The following is an 11,513-nucleotide window of genomic DNA, read 5'->3' as shown; positions in this document are numbered from 1 at the left end:
TACAGCATGTCCAGAATCTCCTTTTCTTTTGGGGTTACGTCTCTTGTAGTCACCTATTATTACCGCATTTTGAAAATGTCGATCTGAGGCTGGCTTTGCCCTGATGGGGCTCTGGGGTCGCCGGCTTTTTAGATTCATTTTTACTTCCGCCAAACCTATACCAAAAGCCTACTCCTATTGCCAGTATGGCAAGTACATGTAGACACTACATACATGTAGACTGACTGTAGGAAACTGGTCCCAGAAGAGGCTTTGTTGTTTCATTTCTTCTTTTCTTTTCTTCATCAGTCATACTGGGGTCCTCTTTAATATCCCTGCGCAATTCGTCAACACTGTTTATATTCACTGTATTTCCAATCAGGTTCGCGTATAGGCTGATCACGTAAGTTAACGCCTTCGCTGTTTTTTCACCCTTTTCGTGGAGTTCTCGCTGTACATGCGCAGTATGGACCTTGTCGATTGCCTCGTCAGGGGCTTTGTTAAACCCTTCTGTACATTTCTTTGGTAAAAGGTACCCCTTGTATTTGCGTAGAGCCTGCTTCAAAGCCTGTTTCTCAACGTGTTCATATTACGCAGAGGCTGTTTCAAATCCTTGTGCACGATCTGACATTCTCTTTATTGTACGGCGATATCGAAAAAAGCAAAACGCGATCATGGTATAGGGTAGAAGTACAGCTATATACAAACATATGTCCATTTATTTCCGGGCGGACACCAGGCGGTAGTGGCCACAGGAAAGCGTCGTAATTTGATCAGATTGTACGATCTTTTATCATCCGCCCTGTTAAAGGCTAGATTCGACACCTTTTGGGTATATATTTGATGGTTCTTATTCTGAATCAACGCCCTCTTCAAGACATCGCCGGTAATCGTCGAAGGTGATGGACTTCTTCGTAACGCACTTCTTTACGCCCTTCGCTTTGCCATCGCCACCTTCTTTTGTAAGGCCTTCATAGGCTTAGAGTTTTGCCCTCAGGGTGATAAACTTGGTCATGAATTTCCCACCTAATTTGTCATTAGACCCACGACCTTCTTGTTCTGCCCCATAGGGAGAGGCCTCTTATCATCTGGAATTTAGGCGCTCGTATTGTAGCGTGTCTCGACATCCTGTGCAATGTCGCGATAGAATTCCTCTGTTCGAATGTGGTAAACGAAGGAGTTTGTATCCATATAACACAGCTGCAGCTTGCTTCCATAGAGAGGCTGTATACAGTCATAATGGAACTCGTATATGATCAACTTTGATATGTCCAAGATGGCATGGCCTATATATACAGGTTTGTTTATCTTGTACTCCGTTTTACCCATTTCAACGCCTAGGAGGTGCTTACTGAATCGGCTTCTGCCTTTAAAATTTGACTTCATGACGAGCTTCGTATACTTGTCCTCGTTGGTGACCAGCTGAATGCTGCGGTGGTTCCGGATATTCTCCATGGTCTTGCCAAACACTCAGAGGTTTATTAGCTTGTAGAAGTCCTTCTCGAAGTCATTGTTGGCAGCTGTTCTCAACCTCGTGTTGTGATCAAAATACCCTTTCAACCATGCCTTCTGGTTGAATTGAATGACCTTGTGCACCCTCTTCAATTCTAGACAATATTTAAAGCCTCGTGAAGGGCACTCATATGTACCACATACCTCCACTTGTGTTCCAAATTCGGTACCAATTTTTTGACTTTGTGGACCGTCCTGCGTTCCGACAAGAACGGCAACCCGTTATGTGTGTCGTGTAGCCTCTCGGGATAGTCGATGTCAACCTCTAAAATTTACCCATGTTTATTGTCCATAACGAGCTCTCGATTCGCTTTTCTGTAAATGCCTCGGTATTTGACACCCATTTGAAGCCATCTGTTTGGGACTCTTGACGCATCGCCCATCCGTATAGGTTGTTGGAATCTAAATATTGTAGGTAGGAGGATTCAACCTCTGGATCGTACTGGTCCCCCATGTACTTATTATTTGCCTTGGCATGACAATGTACGGCCTGGGTTATACCTCCCCTGATACCCTTCTCAAACAATCAGGAACATGTTGGGATCCGTGAGTAGGTCTAGCCTACTTCCGGTATACTTGAGTGCTGACTTCCATGCCAGGCCAGGTGCACTGGAAAAGTGCGCAAGATCAAGCTTGTAGTTCGTCAATCACACGTCTCGAAACGTCTCAAAAACGTTGGCCAATAGTAGTACATCCGTGGTCAGGTATGTATCGTGATAATCGCCCATGGTGACTATATCACCCTTTGGGGCAATACAATTCCATACCTTTTATGCGTATTTATAATCATAGTCCGATATGCCCTTCATGTTTAGCTTGCTGCAGAACGCCTCCCTGGGAGGTAGTTCCGACTCTTCGAATCGTTGCCAATCATCCATATACTCGTAAGGTTACACTCATTTTCGAAGCATCAGTCGGAAAACATCATCCTTGTCAATGAACTTTGCCATGGATGGCACGTTTCCTTTAGTTTCTGTTGGTTTAATTGCTTGGTGGTGTTTGAGCTGCAATTTTTACAACACAGTTTTGCCATATATTCAGCGTCTATGCTCTGGAATTCCAGAAAGTTATCTGCACACTGGTGGCATTTCATACCGGCGGCGTTTATCCTGATTAAGTGGCTTGTCAACTTATCTAAAGAGGGTGGCATGAATTTACAGCTATTGATGAACCTGATTTCGATCTTCTTATACATCTCACCATGGCCATATCCCATGCCTGCAAGTGGTAACTTGATTTTAACATTGAAACTGATATATTTTTTAGTATTCTCCGCTATCCGCTCAATATCCTGGGTGTCGTATTTTTCACCCAATTCTCGGATAAACAGGTGCGCATCGTACTTCGAGAGATTGTGGAAGATCACAGGTATATAGTTAGTTGAGGTTACAGCTGTTATGCGCCGCGCCCTTATACAGTCCCGCATAGTGACAATGGTCTCGAACTTTACGGTTTTTCTCGCAGTCGTCAAACGGCATTAGGCAGATTTGGCAATGCGTGGCCTCGCCATGTTCCCTTTTTAGGACCTCTGTCAGTTCCAGCATGGGTTGTTGCGGGTAGGTAATATATAACGTCTTTACTTCATCCTGCAGATGATTGACGAAGTGGGTTACACAGTCCTTACCCCTGCAAGGTACCGTATGCACACCATCCAGATGGTACATGCCTGTTCAGCCTTTTCGTCTTGGTCTCCTGGCATTTTCTACCGGAACTAGGAGGCTCTCGAAGTCTGCGTATATTGCAATATACGCTAGGTACCTTGAATTGTTGTTGGCCATCCCTGTAGAGTAACCATTTTTCAGTATGTTGGCATCGTGATTTTAACAGCCTCGTGGTCCTTGCAATATAATGCTTATCCCGTGATTCAACCGTGTTGAAGGCTTGCAGGCAATTCAGGAAAAAATTCATTGCATTCCTATTTTTTGAGGTCTTCTTGCCTAAGAGCCTCGGTAGACTCTTGACAGCCGTATAGTGGGTCTTTTTGTCATCTGTGATAAGCAACAGATTAACTTGCTTGTTACGCCTGATGTTTTGCTCCGATCGACGTAGAATATTGATCTTCTTTCCCATTATGTATAGGACGTTTACTGGAATGTCCTTGTTATTCCTTTCAAACTTTGATATGTTCTTGATAGTTGTCGGGAACTTTATATCCTCCCAATTGTAGAGGTCTACATAGGGTTTCATCTGAGATATTCGATTCGGGTTCCTTCCAATTTCTTTATGATGCAGGGACGCTATAACATTCCACTTGAAACACTCCTCATCTTCATTCACCGGGTTAATGACGGCCTTTTTCAAGGCTATCCATTTAGGCTAGTTCTATGTACGATGAACCCCTTGTTAACCGCAACTTTTGGAAGTTCACATCAAGGTATAGGATTCGACTAATCGTGAAGTCACTTTGGGGTAGGGCCGGATGTTGCACTTGTGTTTTGATTTGAGCAAAAATCCTATCCAGCATGTCGTCTACGTCGCTACCCTGGAAGATTGACGTCATATTACTATTAAAGGCCTTCTTCACCTCCATGTACTCGTCGTTAGCACTTTCCTAGTTTGTTTTCTTCTTCCACATGATCCAGAGGGACAGCTGTACCTTCGCTGATCCCATATCTTCTACCTGCTCCCCAACCAATGTTTTCACGTAACTTCACACCATCCCCATTTACCCGTCAACGTCGGCTCCCCCTATACCCGGAATGCGGAAACTTCGAAAGGTCCTGTGTAGAGCATGCTTATGTTCTTGAGGTGTATAGTCTTGCTCCGGCCGATAGTTTTTGGATATCCTTGAGGTAGTTTTTCCTGGCCTCTTTTTCTACCTCGTCATGAAGTGTAGGTCTCGTGTTAGCTGTTCTATTACGGAGCCCCATCACATTACGCTTGAAGGCTGCATAGGTTTTCTGACTTCCTCTTTCATAGGCTTTGGAACAGCGCCCACAAGCCAATTATACCACTTTTTCATCTTATTCTCCACAACCGAACGATTTTTCGACAGTTCCGGTTTCTCGAAGAGGTCCATCTCGGATGCGGGTAATAGCCAGCCATTCCCTAATTTTACCCCCCATAGTTGGACGGGTCTTTAGCATACCTTGCCTCTCAAAGAGGTCCATATCATCAGACATTATAGGTTTAACTAATTTCTGTGGCACATTCTCCAATAAAGCAACCAATTCGGGTGTAGCCCGTAATACCCATAATTCCACGACCTTTTGCGATATCGCGTAATTGTTTCACAGTATGTGTGTTCATTCTTTATTGTATAGATTTTTTCATCCTCAGGGGATTTCATCTTATTCTGCTAACACAGTTCACCTCTTTACTGCGCATGCGTTGATTTTTGATGACGTCATCACTTTATAAGGCAATTCCCCCTACTCGGTGTGCTTTTTTACTCATTTGCAGCATAGAAATTTACCTATGTTATGCATGGATAAGCAATGTATACTAGAGACTTAACGTTGAACTACATGGCTAAGCACAGCATGATATTGATTTGTTGTGGTTGACTGTGGCGTGCGCGTGTGTGCGTGCGCGACTGTGCTAGAAGAAACATTTCTCTATCTCTTCTATGCCTATTGCCACTGTTAATAACTCAAAAAAATGTTTTGTATTCATAAGACCTATCACGGTATAAGACGGGCTTTCTCCAAATCAAAATCACAAAATCAATTATTTAAAAATAATTTTAGTTTGCAAGTGCGTAAACACATATGGAATGTACTATGTGAACATCTCGATGATTTTTTTAGCAGTTGGCAAGCAAGGATAATTAATAATTTTCATGCGGTGTACAAGGAGGAGAGAATAGTGTCCGGGGCCGGGGCAAAAATGACCTTTTCCCGTAACTTACCCTGTGTTAGGTCGAGTCCACAAAACCTAGAAGGAATAATATCTATACCCCATATGTTGATTGTAAGCAATAATGTTTGCTAAGGTCAAAATTTTTCATAAAAGTCGATTTTTCAAAACAATAGATATTGTTTAATTTATATTTTCGGATATATGTGCATGAAACAATAAATATTCTGATGAAAAAATTTCACTGACTATAGCAGCATTCTCGTGTTACCATCGTTTAGTAATTTGTTTCTTACATTGGAAACTCCTCTATCACAAACTGTCTATGTTATATTGACTTATTTGCCCATTTTGTAAAAAAATTCTTAGGAAAGAAGTTATTGAAAATGGTAGCAGACAGTTTTGTTTTGAAAATCCTAGCAAAACTGGATATTTATGGGTTTTGTTTTGGCTCCACGCTGCTTAATTTCAGGATTTATGGCAGAACCAGGAAAAATACTTACAAAGGTTTTTTTGGGTCGGAAGGTTTGGTTTGGTTTTGGTTTTGATTTGGTTTTGGTGTGAGATTTGTAGGTTTTCTTTTGACTTTATCTCTTATAAATACTTTGTATCTATAGGAATATTTATTTCCTGTAAGTTTTCATCACATTTGAAGTTGAAAATATCATCACGTCTTCTAGCCATGTGAAAATTGTAAACAAACCAATTTAATGATTTTGGCTAGCTACAAAAGCAGATTTCGATTTTTATACGTGTGTACGAGACAGTTTACCTGTAGTAAGCGCTCAGCTTGAAGTTAAGGACGGACTGTTCCCTATGTTTTTTAAGTTGTAATAAGTGCTTTTGGGAAAAGGGTTATTAGATGGGGATGTGCCTGTAGTATGCAATTAGCTCGGTTTAACAAGTTTACTTTTTTCAAAATTGATTAGAACTTATTCCCGACAATAAAGTTACTGAGTGATTTTGTTAGCTGGATGGTGGTAAATACAACCTGTTTCCAGTGTTCTTGTGATAAAGAAAGTGTATTTTCCTTATGCGCATGTGCGACACGGTTAGCCTGGTGGTACAAAAATTTTTGAACTTTCCCAGAAATATATTTCGCAAAATAAAAGAATGTTGCCTGTTTGTGCTATGAAGATCTTTTATTTCAGCTAAGGTTGCCGGAAAGTTATTTGTTGAAAAACATGTTAGACCTGAGGCACATTATGTTGTGTGAGCTTCACTTCAATACGACACACTGCATGTCTGTACTGAAACGCTCCATCAAGATGCGTCTCAAAATTTACATCTCTTATTAAGCACTCCTCCGGTCGTTTACCGCTTGTTCGCATAGCTAATAGTTGCTTAACCCGGCGTTTCGACGCAGGGTCTCCCGACAAGCATTCTGTCTGTGGGACAAAGATGGTAGCAGCAATGGGGAAACTGCTTAGGATTATTCGTTAGATGAACCCCCGTGAATGTTTCTACGGTATTACTAGTTAAAATGAATATGCTGTTCAAATTGAAATGCACAATTGCGTATTTGATTCAATGCGAAGTTATATGATAACAAAAGTATCATTACAGAATCAAAATCATCCAAAAACCTACTAGCTACAATACAGAAGATAAGTATGGAAAAATTTCAGCTTAACCAAAACGCTTTTGAGCTAAGCGTAGCTGCCAGACTTCTTTATAACAAGTCTTTGTTGTTCGATTCTTTTTTTACATTTGTACTCTACTTTAACTGTACCAACTTTGTCTCTGCAATATGCTCCAAATGTGCTCTGTGTATTCTGAAATTTGCAAGTGGATTTGTTGTGACACACATTGAAAAAGATACCTTTTAAAAGTTTCTCCGCAGCATTCAGACTTTAATTGGGTAACATTCTATTCTCATCTTCAATAGTAGCTGGTCTCACTGTTGGTATTATTTGCGAGTTCTTTTACCATACTTTATTCTAATTTTCGCATTTGTTTATCACTTAAACTAATTTTATCTATTTCTCACAGTTTCCACTTAATTTGATTTAATTTAATTTGATAACACATATCAGATCAGATAACACAGTTTTTATTCGACTGTGTGATTTGTTTAGTAAGGGGCTGGTCATATAAAGCGAGTTAGTGCGTAGAACTGATATATTTTACGATGTAATACAATTAACCCTATTCGGTCCCGGGTTTTTCGAACATACTATGATTGGGTGGGCGAATTCTGCCCCCCCCCCCCATATAGGGTAAAACCCACTTATTTAATTCTAATCATTTTTTTATTGTATTGTATTGTATTGTAAGAAAATTTTTACACCACATTACTTAATAACTCTCTAGTGTAATTATTCAATTTTCAAAAGTGTATTTATTCACGATTTTCTATTTTTCGTTCAGTTGTTGTTCAAGTCACGTAAGACATACAAGAAAATTCAAAGTTTCTTTCGACTAATTTTCAAGGCGTGAAATAAAAGTTTAACTTCAAATACCACTTAGTTTGGTTCATGCACACTCTCAAGTAAGCATGTGGCCATCCGGTATGTTTATTTTATTTATTAATGTATATCTGAAATTTGTATAATCTTTGTATGTTTTGCAATATTTTATTTAGTTTGAACATATAATCACGTTACAAACGATAGTCATTCTTATCAATTACCTAACCGCCTCCTCAATAACTTTTCATAGGGTTGTTCAAATTGAATCAATCTTGGCACATTTATAGTACGTCATAAAAGGAACAAAATGGCAACAATAAATTTCTGCTTGCGTCAGCTCATTTTCTGTGACGTCATCAGGAGCTTAAAGTTTGGTAAAAATCCCACTATCTGCTTAAAATTTAATTACTTTTGTTCTAGAGCGAATTTCTACATTCTGTTTGAAGTTTCTGAAAGGTAAATAAAATTCATTTAACATATCTTTCGGTTTTTACATGGATCGCATAAAAAATTGACGGAGAATCCGTTTTTTTTTCTGATTTTCGGGTAAAACACGACAAAATCGGGAAATCGGATTAGTGACGTGTTCAAATTATGCAAGATGATTCTTCTTGATGAAAAAAGTTGTGTTGCAAGTTTCAAGTTCTAAAGGATCACATGAAGAAAGGTCACATGTAGCAAAGCTTGTAATAGCACAAATGAATTTTTAACGATATTATAACAAATTATAAATATATTGTAGAAAAATTAATAACAAATTATAAATATATTGTAGAAAAATTATCATTGTACTATAGAATATATTTAATGATATTATATAAGCATATCCCGGCCTTAACAAAGAATTTATGTTTAAGATGCACAACAGAATCACTTGCGTGATACTTTGCAGCAGGGTATGCTGCACAAGTTTTTCTTTGGCAGGAGCGATGTAGTTAAGCAAAGTAAAAAATGTGCTAGCTGCAATTTTGTAAGGTCCTGATAATAAAACCATTAGCAGCATGGCCTGAAAAGTCAGTACAACATTTTATTCCTCACAGGAACATTTTACCACAAAAATTGCACGGATCTAAAATTTTCACTGTAATTCGTTCTCCACTTTGCATAGGATCCCAAGTTACCACACCATGTGAGGACATTGTCATGCCACAACTGTCAAGAATTTTATACTTTAAACTGTGCTTCCGGGATCAATAGCAGAAATGACATAACGCCAAAGTTGCTTTCAGAAAGTGTTCAATTCCGGCCTGATGTCTTTGAACACTGGTTACTTGTTAACTGAAAGGTAAATTGTTATATGCCTGTATTTATAGCGCTCCACCCGGGTGTGTGGTACAGTTTGCGGTTATTAAAAACCCTGCAACCTGGCGTTCAACGCTGAGTTATACATTTACTTGTGGCATAACCCGGCGTTTCTGTATATCTTCTATATGTAACAAAACGCCGGGTTAAGCCACTAAAGCCACGTATATTTTCGTGTAACCAAATTCGTCGAAATAATATTAGTAATCAAGGATATCGATATCTAGCGAAAGGAACACGACCTTTTATTAAAAAGAGCTGTAAAAAACCTGATGCGGTAAATATTCGTGTTTGTTTGCTTATACACGATCTTTTTTTTGACAATATATATAAACAATAAGGATTGTGATTTCAATCCGCGAATTGACCATATCTTGCAATAACATAGTTTTTGTTTATCTTTCAATCTTTATATATTTATTTATATAAATGTGTACTGTTTCAATGATACCTTTTTGTGTAAAATTTAGCGTGTACAGCAGGTTTTTTTTGAAATGTAAACCCATACTGAATCCTATGTGCAAACGTTTTACCCTTGTTCCGTATGAAATTATGATTGGTTGCCATGGTTACCCGTTGCTACGTGAAATATAGGCAAAATATGATATTTTGCTGCTCGACGCGTAACCAAATAACTGAAAACCATGCGTTATTTTAAGCGCCTTTTGGGCCGCTTTTGCTCCTAAAGGGGCACGTGTATGGATTGAGTGAAGCACATTTTCGCATGCGGTATTTTTTGGACGACAGAGAAGCTAAAACAGGGCAAAACAGACAATATCTCGGCAAAATAACTGAAAGACAAAACTTCGATTTGAAAATCGGTTTCACTTAAACACTAGGTGGTACTAATGCCTGCATTCACAGAAGAAGTTGTAAAGCGCGGGTGCTTCGATCTTGAGAATTCTTGTTTCGCGTGGATTCCGAACTTAAACGGCAAAAAACTTGTTTAAAGATTATTTTATGGACATTTTTGGCTTGTGGATCGCCAAAAGGTGTACGCTAGCAATGTTTCCACCTGAAAAGCACCAAATACCCAAGTCCTAAGTCTAATTGATATCGAGTAAACTCTGACGAGTTCACTTTAATTTTTTATCTTCAACAATTCCATATCATATTGGCTCAATTATAATGAAAACAACAATGAAAACAAATGTTTAAAGTCATGGATCGTTTAACATTCCGAACTTGATCCAACCTATTGTTTATTTGCTATAGCAAACGTCGATTTTTTTAAATCATTTTAAAAGAACAGAACTTGCACAAATTCTTGTACAAGCCCATGCGCAATGCATATTAGCATCTGTTACACATAGCATTGCATTTCACAAGTACTTGCACAAGCACTTGTATGTTATTTGCTATTGCAAATTTTGCTACGTGTGACGGACCCTTAAGGATAATCCTAAATCCTTATCCTTATTAAATTTTCCCAAACAATTTAGCATACAGGTGTCTAATAGATAAATATTGAAACTAAGTAGGTATTATAGCCATATAACAAAGCAATAAGGAGTTAAAAAAACCGTCAGGGGTGGGGGCAGAATCCGCTAACTCCTCCCCCACTCCCCCCCTCACCCCGGACCGAATAGGGTTAAGATATGTGAAGGATCGACTCAGTTAGGCCAGCTAAAAGAAATCTAAAAGAAATCACAAAAATTTAAAATATTTTATAAAGTAACGTGAAACCAAGGTAAGCTACGATGTTTTTGTTAAAAATGTGCCACATTCATGCACAAAAAAGTTCAAGATGCTTTTTATTTGTGTATGAATTTTTTGTTAATGTTTTTCATGCACACGTTATTTCCACACAAAAATTGTTAATAAAACATTTTTTTAGTGAGTATTCTGCAAGAAAGTTTGACTTTAAATTAAACAGATTCAATTAAGCACAGAAATAAAAAATATCAGCCCGCTTAACCTACATCTTGGTTCAACAAAGCGAGGTCTCGGCAAACCGCTTTGGCTTGTTTCCCTTGTGATCGCATCTTACTCCTATGAGAAAACTTTTAAGCGAGATTTCAAGAATGTTTGGTTAAACAAGCGGGCTCGCTTCACAAGATCAAACCATAAAGGCGTCAAATGACATTAATCACTTTATGTATGTTATACGCATCACGTTCACACTAGCAGCATTTTGGCGTCAAAAGTTCTGATTTGTCACTAAAGTCTGTAGAACTTAATGCGGAATAATGAAGAAAACATGCAGAAATAGGTCAACTTTCTTTAATTAGCTGGCTAAGAAATCATAATAAGAAATTGATTTTAGAAATGCCGTCTAACAGGCGCTTAAGTGGCGCGCAATGAGTGTCTAACTCGCGCTGCAGTTACTTTTTATGTATATACTATGCGTTAAGGTATTTTAAACTCATAGATAGCAAAATTACCGCCGACTAGACGTCTAGTGGGAATCAAACTTAAAAGCTGACTTTAAAACAAATAGAATCTCCATGCTTAGCTTAAAATCCACTAAATGTTCCGAAATACTTTGATAATTGCTCAGCCGTGACACAT

Source organism: Hydractinia symbiolongicarpus, chromosome 6, assembly GCF_029227915.1.
Source record: "Hydractinia symbiolongicarpus strain clone_291-10 chromosome 6, HSymV2.1, whole genome shotgun sequence".
Taxonomy (NCBI): Eukaryota; Metazoa; Cnidaria; class Hydrozoa; order Anthoathecata; family Hydractiniidae; genus Hydractinia; species Hydractinia symbiolongicarpus.
Note: the sequence above shows the minus strand (reverse complement) of the source record.